The sequence below is a fragment of the Pongo pygmaeus genome, chromosome 12, assembly GCF_028885625.2.
Source record: "Pongo pygmaeus isolate AG05252 chromosome 12, NHGRI_mPonPyg2-v2.0_pri, whole genome shotgun sequence".
Taxonomy (NCBI): domain Eukaryota; kingdom Metazoa; phylum Chordata; class Mammalia; order Primates; family Hominidae; genus Pongo; species Pongo pygmaeus.
The window spans coordinates 23558505-23572972 of record NC_072385.2 but is presented as its reverse complement, the minus strand read 5'-3'; the positions used below and the strand labels follow the sequence as shown (position 1 = coordinate 23572972).

The window sequence follows — 14468 nt, the reverse complement described above, 5'->3', positions numbered from 1 at the left end:
TTGTATACATAGAATTCAACAACAAATTTTGGAACATAAAAAGAAGATACTTAAAAATGACAAACCAGGTAAGACTTCTGATAGTGAATTTTTTATTTCTCTTGGTGGTTCTACTCTTGATAAGAAAGTAAAAAGTAAGATGTAAGAGTAAGGTAGTGTTAATCAAAAAAGACCAGTTCAAAAATATGTGTAAATTAAATGTGCATATATGTATATACATATGTAAATTAATTTTTTAAATTTAACTTCTTTAGTTTGAAATTCAGATTTATTTAGGAAGGTAATTGTAGCTAACTTATAATCTCAAACATTATTGTCTGAAAAAATTCATTTATTTAATTATGATCCATAAAATCCTATATAATATTTTTGTATAAAGAAGAAAAAAGATTTTTAAGTTAGTATGTTGTATGTTTCCTCTATAGTCACATTATAACAAATTGGACTTGTTATACAAATGGATCTTCTATTTCATTTTATAATAAATTGTTTATATTTAGTAAACAAATAGCTACAGTTGACCCATGAATAATGTGGGAGTTAGGGACTCTGATCTCTGTACAGTTGAAAATCTGAGTACAACTTTTGATTCCTTCATCTTAGCTACTAATAGCCCACCATTGACTGGAAGCCTTCCTGATAACATAAACAGTTGATGGACACCTATTTTGTTTGTGCTGCATTATTATATACTGTGTTCTTACAATAAAGTAAGCTAGAGAAATGAAGCTGTTAGAAAGAAAATCATCAGGAAAAACATATTGACTTTTCATAAAGCATAAGTAGATCTTGACAAAGAACTTCATGATCTTCAGGTTGATTAGGCTGAGGAGGAAGAGGAGAGGTGGTTCTTGCTGTACCTGGGTTGCAGAGGCCGAAGAAAATCTGCATATAAGTGAATCCCTGCAGTTGAAACCCTCGCTGTTGAAGGGTGAACTGTATTACATATTGATTTGTATCACTAAGAAAGTAACTATCTTTAGCACCGGGAACTCAGCAATCCCTCTCTGGTACCATAAATAAATGGCAATAAGAACTGTAAAACTGAACCAGCGTGCACCCATACAAATAGGAGATTATTTTTTGAAGATAGCTACTGAGCACAGAAGACAGAAAAGCATTTCCTTCATGAGAAGCACAAGTTTTTTTTAAAAATTTTATTATTATACTTTAAGTTTTAGGGTACATGTGCCCAATGTGCAGGTTTGTTACATATGTATACATGTGCCATGTTGGTGTGCTGCACCCAGTAACTCATCATTTAGCATTAGGTATATCTCCTAATGCTATCCCTCCTCCTCCCCCCACCCCACAGCAGTCCCTGGTGTGTGATGTTCTCCTTCCTGTGTCCACGTGTTCTCATTGTTCAATTCCCACCTATGAGTGAGAACATGCGGTGTTTGGTTTTTTTGTCCTTGCAATAGTTTGCTGAGAATGATGGTTTCTAGCTTCATCCATGTCCCTACAAAGGACATGAACTCATCCTTTTTAATGGCTGCACAGTATTCCATGGTGTACATGTGCCACATTTTCTTAATCCATTGTTGGACATTTGGGTTGGTTCCAAGTCTTTGGTATTGCGAATAGTGCTGCAATAAACATACGTGTGCATGTGTCTTTACAGCGGCATGATTTATAGTCCTTTGGGTATATACCCAGTAATGGGATTGCTGGGTCAAATGGTATTTCTAGTTCTAGATCCTTGAGGAATCACCACACTGTCTTCCACAATGATTGAACTAGTTTACCCTCCCGCCAACAGTGTGAAAGTGTTCCTATTTCTCCACATCCTCTCCTGCACCTGTTGTTTCCTGACTTTTTAATGATCGCCATTCTAACTGGTGTGAGATGGTATCTCATTGTGGTTTTGATTTGCATTTCTCTGATGGCCAGTGATGATGAGCATTTTTTCATGTGTTTTTTGGCTGCATAAATGTCTTCTTTTGAGAAGTGTCAGTTCATATCCTTCACCCACTTTTTGATGGGGTTGTTTGTTTTTTTCTTGTAAATTTGTTTGAGTTCATTGTAGATTCTGGATATTAGCCCTTTGTCAGATGAGTAGGTTGCAAAAATTTTCTCCCATTCTGTAGGTTGCCCGTTCACTCTGATGGTAGTTTCTTTTGCTGTGCAGAAGCTCTTGAGTTTAATTAGATCCCATTTGTCAATTTTGGCTTTTGTTGCCATTGCTTTTGGTGTTTTAGACATGAAGTCCTTGCCCATGCCTATGTCCTGAATGGTATTGCCTAGGTTTTCTTCTAGGGTTTTTATGGTTTTAGGTCTAACATTTAAGTCTTTAATCCATCTTGAATTAATTTTTGTATAAGGTGTAAGGAAGGGATCCAGTTTCAGCTTTCTACATATGGCTAGCCAGTTTTCCCAGAACCATTTATTAAATAGGGAATCCTTTCTCCATTGCTTGTTTTTCTCAGGTTTGTCAAAGATCAGATAGTTGTAGATATGTGGCATTATTTCTGAGGGTTCTGTTCTGTTCCATTGGTCTATATCTCTGTTTTGGTACCAGTACCATGCTGTTTTGGTTACTGTAGCCTTGTAGTATAGTTTGAAGTCAGGTAGTGTGATGCCTCCAGCTTTGTTCTTTTGTTCAATGCCATCCCCATCAAGCTACCAATGACTTTCTTCACAGAATTGGAAAAAACTACTTTAAAATTCATATGGAACCAAAAAAGAGCCCGCATTGCAAAGTCAATCCTATTTTTATTTTTGAGACAGACTTCACCTCTTGTTGCCCACGCTGCAGTGCAATGACACAATCTCAGCTCACTGCAACCTCCACCTCCTGGGTTCAAGCGATTCTCCTGCCTCAGCCTCCCAAGTACCTGGGACTGCAGGAATGCACCACCATGCCCTGCTAATTTTTTTTTATTCAATAGAGATGGGGTTTCACCATGTTGGTTAGGCTGGTCTCGAACTCCTGACCTCACATGATCCACCCATCTCGGCCTCCCAAAGTGCTGGGATTACAGGCATGAGCCACTGCACCTGGCCATCGTTTTGTTTCTTTCTTTTTTTTTTTTTTTAATTTTTGTTCTGGAGATCTTGGGATGCATAGGCAGTAAATATCTTTGTTTGTTTGTTTGAGAAAGAGTCTCACTCTGTCCCCCAGGCTGGAGTATAGTGGTGCAATCTTGGCTAACTGCAACCTCTGCCTCCTGGGTTCAAGTGATTCTCCTGCCTCAGCCTCCCGAATAGCTGAAATTACAGGAGCCTGCCACCATGCCTGGCTAATTTTTGTATTTTTAGTAGAGATGAGGTTTCACCATGTTGGCCAGGCTGGTCTTGAACTCCTGACCTCAGATGATCCACCCACCTCTGTCTCCCAAAGTGCTGAGATCACAGGCATGAGCCACTGTGCCCAGCTGTGAATATCTTTTTTAAGTCAATAACTTTATTTCTTAGAGCAGTTTTACGTTCACAGCAAAATTGAGAGGAAGATACAGAGACTTTTCATGTTCCATGCCTCCCACACATGCATAGCCTCCCCCATTATTAGTATTTTCCACCAGAGAGTGGTACATTTGTTACAACTGATGAACCTACATTGACACATTATAATCACTCAAAGTTCATAGTTTACATCAGGCTTCATTCTTGATGCTGTACATTCTGTGAATTTGGGCAAATGTATAATGACATGTATCTATTATCGTAATATTATTGACAGTGCAGTTTCACTGCCCTAAAAATTCTCTCTACTATGCCTGTTCATCTCTCACTTACTCCCTAGCAACTCCTGGCAACCATTGATCTTTACTCTGTCTTCATAATTTTACTTTTTTCAGAAGAGTCATATAGTTGGAATAATACAGTGGATATCTTTTTGAATAGTTAACAAAAAGCTAGTACGTGTCATCATAATTGAATGTAGTCATTTAAGATGTTCTTTGTCCTTTTGTTTTTCTTTTGTTTCTTTATCATTGTAATGGATGATATATGCTAATGACATATGCTTTACATACTTAGAAAACATGATTTGTATAGGTATTTGCCACATAATGGAAAGGGCTGAGGAAAAGGACATCATGCAGTACCACACAGCAGAAACTGGGGCCTCTTGCTCTGTGAGGTGGGTCCAGATAGACTCTCTAGCAATGAAAGGGGACAAGTTCAAGGGGTTGTACTTTATAAAACTGGAATCACAAAGACTTACCTTCGGTTAGAAGTAAGACCAGGCAGTGAATGCTATAGGTAAATACATAGGTTCCTCACTGATCCCCTTCCTTTGAGGGATGAGGTTGACAACAGCCTGTATTATGATGACATGACTCACCTACAACTAGATTCTGTCATGACGGATAGCAAGAGAGTTTGCTTTATGTGAGGTGAAAAAGAATTTTTTTCCCCTACTAGGGAGAAGGGCAAGCATTGGAACATTCTGGTAGTAAAAGGGCATTGATAGTTTTCTTTCTATATATTTTTCACATCATATAGTACTGCCCGGCAGCCTGCCACACCTCCCCAGTGTTTCTTAAGCTTCTCTCTGAATGTGAGGTGTGGTTCATAGTGGATAAGCTCTTAAAGGAGTGATCTTTCCAGCGGTTTTTCTGTGGGAGGTAAAATGGCAGGTGAATTTAGGCATTGTGTTATATGTAGGGCAGAGCAAATAGCTACAACTAAATAAACCACCCAGCACCTTCCCCAAAGAGTAGTAGCCAGAGTAATACATTTATCTCTTTTGAGCTCTTTTCCACTGGCGGCTGGAAAGTCTTTGCAAGGATTCCTGTTTCTGGTTTGATTCCTATGTTTTGCTGGCTTCTGGTGATAGGGTGTTTTACCCTAAACTGAGCAGTTTTAACTGAAGAGCTAAAGAGGCTGTGTTGTGTTATAACAAAATAAGTGCGGTAGTTCCCCCTTAACTGTGGGAGATATATTCCAAGACCCCCAGTGGATGCATGGAACCATGAATAGTACTGAATCACAAACTTTTTTTCCTATACATACATGTCTATGATAAAGTTTAATTCATAAATTAAATTGAATCTGATGTGATCAGCAGATAGGGTGTGAGAATTGAATTGTGTCATCAGCAGGAATGATTGCTTGCTTGTTGATTGGGAAAAACTCTCCACACATTTTGTCACAGAAGCCTTCTTTGTTGAAGATTTTTGCTGTGGTGTGAGAGCAGAGAAAAACAGGTCAAGTATGTCTTTCTGCACATATAGTGGATGAGGGGTACTACTGTATACTCTGTTTTAACTGCCTCTCATATTTTGGTCCAGAAATCATGCTCTTTGACACTGTTGACTCATCACACCTGTTCTGCTAACAATACCATTTTTACTCAATCTCATAGGGTTTGGCTAGGATGACTTGTATACTGCAGATTACTTGTAGATACCAAAATTTAATAAATTTATTCTTCTTTGCATTTAATAAAAACAGAGAAGTAACAGTTCTTACTGCATTAATTACCTACCAATAGGTATAATGAATGTTAATTCTAATAAGGTCCCAGGCATGCTCCCAAAGGAATTCTTTGTAACAAAGCATCAGTCTTATGCTTTAAAAAAACAAACCAAACCAAAACAACAACAACAACAACAAAAATAGGATCTAAAGCATACACACAAGTGTGCACAATTTTTTTTATGAAGGTAGAGTCTTGCTGTGTTTCCCAAGCTGGTCTCAAACTTCTAGGCTCCTCAAGTGATCCTCCTGCCTCATCCTCCCAAATAGTTTGGATTAGAGGCATGCATCACTGTGCATTCTTATGCTTGTTAATGTTCTGTACATTTATTACTGATTTAAAATGCATTTTGCCTTTTTCTTTAACAGATGTTAGAAGTTCTGATGAATCTGCAGTCAGTAGGATTTTATAGCTTTTAAAAATTATGTTAACTAGGGAAATGTAGATGGAAGAAACTAATATCTGTTGAGTGTTATATTCTGGGCTTGACATCCTAATATGTTCTATGCATTTATCATCTCATACAGCCATCACAACATCTGTGTTCCTATAACCTACTGTTTATTAAATAACCAACTGTGGATTAGAGCTGATTAATTGCCTCATGATCCCACAGTTAACAAAGTAGCTGGCCTACAGTTTGACCGTCAGCCTGCCTGCCTTCCAAATCCCTTCTCTTGCTCCTCAGCATAGATTGATAGATATCTGTGCAGCGCTTGGATCAAGGTATAGGTCTGAATCAGATTAATCAGATTCATTAATTAATGTCTAAGTTAATGAGAGTTTAAACTCTCATTTAAGTTTATCGTTAGAATGTGGTTAGTCCAAGAGTTTGTCCTAATAAATTTGACAATTTCAGTGGTAACCAGTATTTTATTTTTAGCATCAAAGGCTTTAGGGCAGATCTTACTTAGCTTTGGCCATAGGACTGTAAGTTTTACAAAGCAAGTTTAGGCAAGTCTTAGAAATTATTTGACATCCCAGGTTTGTTTTCCATTTAGGCAAGTATTTCTGCTTACTTCCATAATACTTTTTTTAGTCTTGTTTCTTTTTCCATGAATTTTCTATAATCTTGTCTTGATTTTTTAAAACTTTCTTCTCTGCTTTTCTGGTGCTTCTTTTATTCTATTATCTTTTCAAATTCTGCTGGCTACGTATTCCCAGTTTTCCTACAGACAGAATCAAAAGCACACAGAATTACAGAATTTTAAGGAATCTTAGAATGAATTAAAATACTTTCTAGTATTTTCACGTGTTGAACATTCTGGTCAAGTGATTCTTTAGATAGAGAATTTGAGACTCAAAAAGATTAGGATTGCTTTTTTTTTTTAGACATAGGAATTGGCAGAAATGAGATTTGCACTCATTTTAAAGCCCAGTACTCTTCCTTCTTTTTATATCCTATTGGTGTGTGTTTTAATAATACAAACAGGAGTGAGTCTGGTACACCCAGTGGATAGAATGAGTGTGGAATTAGCTAGTGAACCCAATGAAAGTGTGTAAGAATGGAATGAGTAGGGGAAGGCCAAATTTGAAGATAAACAATTATCAATCGATAAATTATAAAGATGACAGACACACAAGATGTTGGGAATTATCTAAAAAGGCACATTAAAATAGAAGGTTCAAGGGAGCTCTAAAAAATTTGCTCCTTTTTTTTATTTATCAAGGACTGACAGACTTGAAGATTTTTACTGAAAGATGCTAAAACATTTTGAGACACTGAGAGGAGTGTCTACAGCAGATAGAAATGTGGTGTCATCTACTTCCATCCTGACTTACAGAGGGGTGGCTTAGAGCCCCTGGAGTACTAAGGGGCTGGAGATTGCTAAACTACATAGATCTGTGGCCCAGGACAGGTACCTCCTCACCTCTGCCTCTTTTCCCAATTCACTGATGTCCTTCCCATGTCCATGTAGGCTGGGTCAGGGGCATGATTGGCTGGCAAATCAGTCATGAAGTTCACTTGGGTAGTTGGTACTGTGTCTAGCTGGGGGCAGGTGATGGAGACTCCAGTTAGCTTGTTTTTCAGGAGCAGGGATATAGAGGGCTCCTACACTTGGACATTTGAGGCCATCCTTTCAGGAATCTGTGCTTTCATAGACTGAAGATGTGAAGATTGGAGACTTCTGTGGAGCCCTGCAGGAGTGGAATCTGGAAGTGGGAGCCCATAGGAAGAAAGATATTCAGATAGTACTTAGGGAAATAGAGGTATAACTATCAGGACTCTGTTTTTCCAGCAGTCTCTCTCCTTGGGTGTCTGAGTGCCTATGAAAATTTTTAAGGGCTTGCTAGTTTATGTGGATCTGAATAAGGTAGGTCCTATAGAGTGAAAATCATGGGATTTTATAATTGTTAATGTTTTAATCTTTCTGGGAAAAGTATTCTCAATAAGAACATACACCTGTGTTACATGACTTTTGTACATTTAGCTTTCATACATTTCAAATATTGCAGGGGATTACCTGTATTGATTTAGGGCAAAGGAAAGCAATAGGACCTTCCTAAGTGGGTTCCATGCTGAGGAATTAAGACTGCCATTTTGAAGTGCTGCAGATTAATCTTTTAACCAGAGATTGATCATGGAAAAGAGACAGTGGATCTTTCTACCTTGTTTTAGGTCATCAGTTTTCTTCCAGTTTAGGTAGCAAAATTTATGCCATCCATTAATTGAATTTTAAGTTCAGCTTCAGGACAGATAATTTGTAAGGACAAATTATTGTCAGGCTCTGCCAATATATTGACTGTCACTATTTGTTATATAGCTCAAGGTTAGTTTTCATTGAATATTTTATAGATTTAGACAGGTGGGGGCAGAAATAGGTAACAAATCTATTTTTAGAACAGAGGACATATTTTAATTATATCAAGAATCATTATTTAATATATAGATTGCTGACCTTTCCCCAGATTATTGTTTCCTTTTTTGAGGGGGAAGCTGGATGGAAACTGGCAGTTAAAAAAATTGTAAAGAAATCAACTTCCTCATTTTCATTGTTTATTTTTGCTCTCAGGCATTTTCGATGAACTGTGTGTGGATTCATTGCCTGCATCAGATGACAAAGACTTGAGTGTTGCTACTAAGGTAAAGTGGTCTCTTGTAAAATTAATTTTCTCACTTTGAATCTAGTTTTGCATAGTATTTGCTTTTCAAATTTAGCAGTGGTTTACCTATCATTGTTTTATGGTGGTAATGGAAAGTTGGTCAGAAAAAAACATACATATGGCTAGTTGATTCAAAAAATGTGTTTAACTTTGGTAACTAACAAAGATAAGTACTGTGACAGGGTGGGAGCTGAAAAAAAAAAATGAACCAGAAAATAAGTAGTGATGGGAAAATCACATTAGGAAATGCTTTCTCCAATAGAGGAAATATGAAATTTGGTTAAGGTTTATTTGGATAAATACTAATACTTTGACTTTTAAATCATATGAGTGTGACTTTCATAATATTTATGCCTGTATAACTCTTCAGTGGATCAAATTATTTGCAGTAATCATGGAATCCTCCTGGTAACTTTTAGTTGCAAAAAGGTTTAGCACATAGCATATAGCTTTTGTTCTTGGAAACTTATTATTTTGGTATCATATAGTTTTTAGGAGAGATTGTTTCTCTACTTATATTATTGGTTCTGTAGTGAGACTAAAATAATGTTAAAAATTGTAGAAAAATATCTGAGTGTGGTGGTGTACACCTGTAGTCCCTGCTACTTGGGAGTTTGAGGCGGGAAGATTGCTTGAACCCAGGAGTTTGAGAACAGCCTGGGCAACATAACAAGACAGTATCTGATTTAAAAATATAAATTGTGGAAATGTAGAAATTTAAATTTATGTTCTCAAAATTTGTATTGCAAAGGGATTTTTGTGTGTGTTATGAGTTGTCCATGAAGAGTTTATATAAAACACTTCATCTAATTGAATAACATGTATTTTGCTGCAAATAACCAGTTCTAGAAGCAGAGACTCTTAATACCAATATGGTAAGACTTTATCATCATAATTTTGTCATTGTAGTTTATTTCAAATATTTACTTGGCCAGGCGTGGTGGCTCACACCTGTAATCCCAGAACTTTTGGAGGCCGAGGTGGGTAGATCACCTGAGGTCAGGAGTTGAAGATCAGCCTGGCCAACATGGTGAAACCTTGTCTCTAAAAAAAATAAAAAAATAAAAAAATAATAAAAGCACAAAAATTAACCAGGCATGATGGTGCGTGCCTGTAATCCCAGCTGCTCAGAAGGCCAAGATGGGAGAATTGCTTGAACCCAGGAGGCGGAGGTTGCAGTGAGCCAAGATCGCACCATTGCACTCCAGCCTGGGTGACAGAGCAAGACTACATCTTAAAAAATAAAATAAAATAAAATAACCACTCAAAGTCTTTATATCATATTCTGAAATTTTGAATGTCAGAAGGTTTTCTATTTAGTTGTTTAAATAATCATTGGAAGCTCCTGCATACCATAGGCTACTGGAGGTCAGTAAACATATTTGTGTGTATCCTGGAGTACCTAGAATACAGTCTTCCATGTAAGGAACATTTTACTTGTTGTTTTTTGAGATGGAGTTTCACTCTGTCACCCAGGCTGGAGGGCACTGGTGAGATCTTGGCTCACTCTGATCTCCATTTCCTGGGCTCAGGTGATCCTCATACCTCAGCCATCCAAGGAGTTGAAACAATAGAGCTATGTCACCATAGACCTGTGTCACCATGCTCGGCTGAGTTTTGTAGAGACAGGGTTTTGCCTTGTTGCCCAGGCTGGTCTTTAACTGTTGGGCTCAAGTGTTCTGCCTGCCTCAGCCTCTCAAAGTGCTGGGGTTACAGGCATGAGACATTCAGTCTTAATACTTGTTTAATCTGAATAAATAGACAAATGAAGTTTTATATAATGGAATGTTATAAGTGATATACCTAATGTATCTAACAACTAAATATTGTATTTAAAATATTGCTTACATTTGTATTATTTTTTAATATTTAAGAGTGTATAAGTTTTGATGTGTTATGTTGAGAAATTATGCCATAATTAAAAAGGAAATAAATTAGAAATAGGTCATCAGTAGCAAAGAGGGTTACAACATATTTTCTAGTATCATTCAACTGGAATCTTAACATTGAGATTTTAGATTAACATTTCTTAAGCTTTTTATTAGCCCCAACTCATGTTCTATTAAATATACCTTTTCAAGCCATACAATACTCTTTATTATTATTATTATACTTTAAGTTCTAGGGTACATGTGCACAACGTGCAGGTTTGTTACATATGTATACATGTGCCACGTTGGTGTGCTGCACCCATTAACTTGTCGTTTACATTAGGTATATCTCCTAATGCTATCCATCACCCCTCCCCCCACCCCATGACTGGCACTGGTGTGTGATGTTCCCCTTCCTGTGTCTAAGTGTTCTCATTGTTCAATTCCCACCTATGAGTGAGAACATGTGGTGTTTGGTTTTCTGTCCTTGCAACAGTTTGCTGAAAATGATGGTTTCCAGCTTCATCCATGTCCCTACAAAGGACATGAACTCATCCTTTTTTATGGCTGCGTAGTATTCCATGTTGTATATGTGCCACATTTTCTTAATCCAGTCTATCATTGATGGATATTTGGGTTGGTTCCAAGTCTTTGCTATTGTGAATAGTGCTGCAATAAACATACGTGTGCATGTGTCTTTATAGCAGCATGATTTATAATCCTTTGGGTATATACCCAGTAATGGGATGGCTGGGTCAAATGGTATTTCTAGTTCTAGATCCTTGAGGAATTGCCACACTGTCTTCCACAATGGTTGAACTAGTTTACAGTCCCACCAACAGTGTAAAAGTGTTCCTATTTCTCCACATCCTCTCCTGCACCTGTTGTTTGCTGACTTTTTAATGATCACCATTCTAACTGGTGTGAAACGGTATCTCATTGTGGTTTTGATTTGCATTTCTATGATGACCAGTGATGATGAGCATTTTTGCATGTGTCTGCCATACATTACCCTTTAGAATTCTGGTGACCAATTCTTTTTCTGGGTGGAAAGTTGATGGAAGCTTCCAGTTTTCTCTCTCTGTTATAATAATGTTCTTTCAGGTAGTGGTAGATGACCATATTTAGCTAATTGAATGTCTTTATAGTAATAAACTCTATCACAGAAGTACTTACCAAAAAACTAATTGCAGCATAAATATTAATTAGTATTATCAGGGATATGAAAGACCAAAAGGCTCTGTTATAGATCTATTTCCCCATGTACTTTATTGTATTTCATGTTGTTTCTTTTCTTTCTTGGCTTAAGCTCATATTTCATTGACCAATTAGGCTTGTTTTTTGTTTGTAGCTCTCTTTGTTCTCACATTTTAAATTGAAATTTTTGGGGAGTTAGGGTCTTGCTCTGTTGCCCAGGCTGCAGTGTAGTGGCATGATCTTGGCACACTACATTCTCCACCTCTCAGGCTCAAGTGATCCTTCCACATCAGCTTCCCAAGCAGCTGGGACTACAGGCACACACCATCATGCCTGACTCCTTTTGGTATTTTTTGTGTAGAGATGTGTTCTCATTATGTTGCCCAGGCTGGTCTCAAACTCCTGAACTCAAGCAATCCACCCACCTTGGACTTGCAAAGGGCTGAGATTACAGGTGTGAGCCACCATGCCTGGGCAACATTGAGACTGATTTAAAGAAATTGATTAGGGCTGGGTATGGTGGTGCACACTGCTTATCTCAACACTTTGGGAGGCAGAAGTGGAAGATTTACCTGAGCCTAGGAGTTTGAGACCAGCCTGGGCAGTATAATGAGGCCTTGTCTCTACAAAAATAACAATAAAAACATTAGTATGGCTTGATGGTATGCACCTGTAGTTCCAGCTATTCAGGAAGTTGAGGTGGGAAGATTGCTCGAGGTCAGGAGTTTGAGACCGCGGTGAGCCATAATCAGGCCCCTGCATTCTAGCCCTGGGTTGACAGAGTGAGACCCAGTTTCATAAAAAGAGATTGATAAGAAACTCTTGATGCAACTCATTATAATTTTAAAATGGAAACTAATTCTTGATATTACCTTAGCAGTGTGTTCCCGAGAAAGTGTCAGAGCCTTTACATGGACCTTCCTATGAAAAAGGAAACAGAATAGTCAATGGAAAAGGAGAAGGTGAGAACCGTATTTTATTTAAAAAGTCATTTGATGGAGGCCGGTTGCGGTGGCTCACGCCTGTAATCCCAGCACTTTGGGAGGCTGAGGTGGGTGGATCACGAGGTCAGGAGATCGAGACCATCCTGGCTAACATGGAGAAACCCCATCTCTACTAAAAATACAAAAAAATTAGCTGGGCGTGGTGGCGGGCGCCTATAGTCCCAGCTACTCGGGAGGCTGAGGCGGGAGAATGCTGTGAACCTGGGAGGTGGAGCTTGCAGTAAGCGGAGATAGCGCCACTGCACTCCAGCCTGGGCGACAGAGCGAGACTCCATCTAAAAAAAAAAAAGGTCATTTGATGGAATATTTCTTTGAAAATATGAGCACTAATAGAGTCTAATAGCTAAAGAAAATGTCGTATTAACTGTATAATAAGTAAAGGAGAAGTGAAATGGTGATAAGTTGTGTCTCTAACCAAAGGTCAGAAGTTGATTCTATTGGGAGTACCACTAAAGGAGCTGAGTTATGAGTTCCATTTTAAGATACTGTAAGACCTGAGGCAAGTCAGGAGAGAGAGAAGAGGAAATGAAGAAAGAGAGAGAAAGAATGAGGAAGGCAGAGTGTACATGGAATAAATTTAAAAAAATGCGGATGTATGTAATGGAGAGGGTCGTAAAGTCAAATTGATCTGTAGAAGAAGGAAGAACAGGGTGTTAGAAATAGGAAGGAAGATAAAGTGAGCTTCCAGTACCAAAATGTGTCAGAGAATTAGAGTAACATTTTCCTTCTCTTGCTGTCATCCTCACTACTGGGGAGGCATTAAAGATTGAGGTACTTTACCACACAGACGTGTGTTTTATCTGCCATAGGTGAACATCACCATAAATGGTCAGCCATGTATGGCTAAAATTTGGTTTTGAAGAAAATGTTGTAACCTCATAGGATAGTACCATATAGGCCAAATTAACATAATTGAAAAGAATAGTTGGGTGATTTATGGAGAAGAAATTAATTAGAGAAGGTATTGCCTGATTAAAAGTTCATTAGAAACATTATGGCTTATAATGTAGTATTAAATTCAGGGACATAATAAGGAAGAAATTGAGGCTAGGCCAAAAAGGGCAATTAGGGTAAACCAATATGGAAGCACATCAGTGTAGAACAGGGCATTCAAATTGTCATGAATTAGTTGAGGAGATTCTGGAAAGTGCACATTCTTATTCAGCAGGTATGGGAGTCTGCATTTCTCATGAGTACTCAGGTGATTGGTGCTGGTCCTTGGACATAGCTCTGAATAGCAAGGGAATAGCCTTCCTTTAGAGAAATCTGGAAAAAGAACCACTGGAGAGCAATTTAAAAAATAACAGAATTTCCTTTTATTTCTGAGCATGATTCTAGCCACAGGGGAAGGAAAATGAGATGAAAAAAGAGATTACAGGTGTATACTACTGCTGAATACAGATGAAAAAAGTGGTCACAATTATCCATAAAAAGCAGTTAGGAAGGAAAGCATCAGGACGACAGATCTAAAAATCACTTTTTCAAAGGAAGAGGGATTGTGAAAGGACATGGAGGGAGGAAAGAAAGACATTTGCTGGGGTCTTGGGGGTTAAAGCCAAGTAAACTTGAGACAACTCACTTGCAGTTGCTTCAGCATATGCCCAGTCTCACAAAAGAGGTTATTGCTGTGGAGGGTACTGGAGGCAGGAGGGAGTGCTAGAATTGGGTAAACCACAGCAGCTCATTTCACTTGATAGCTGTCAGGCCTCAGAGAGAGAAGTTTCACTGACATGAGTGAATAAGATGTGATTAAGTTGCGTATAGATGCTTTGGCTAATTTTTTTTGAGACAGCCAGTTCTTTGATATGATAGCTGTTTTATAAAAGTCCTTTACAGTGTAAGATAATATACCAAACTTGGTTAATT

The 14468-nt window shown here is 38.0% G+C and overlaps 1 pseudogene; it reads left to right on the top strand.

Moving 5' to 3' along the window:
- Positions 1 to 14468, top strand: part of LOC129030110 (putative ankyrin repeat domain-containing protein 20A2) — a 47651-nt pseudogene that overhangs the window by 18108 nt on the left and 15075 nt on the right.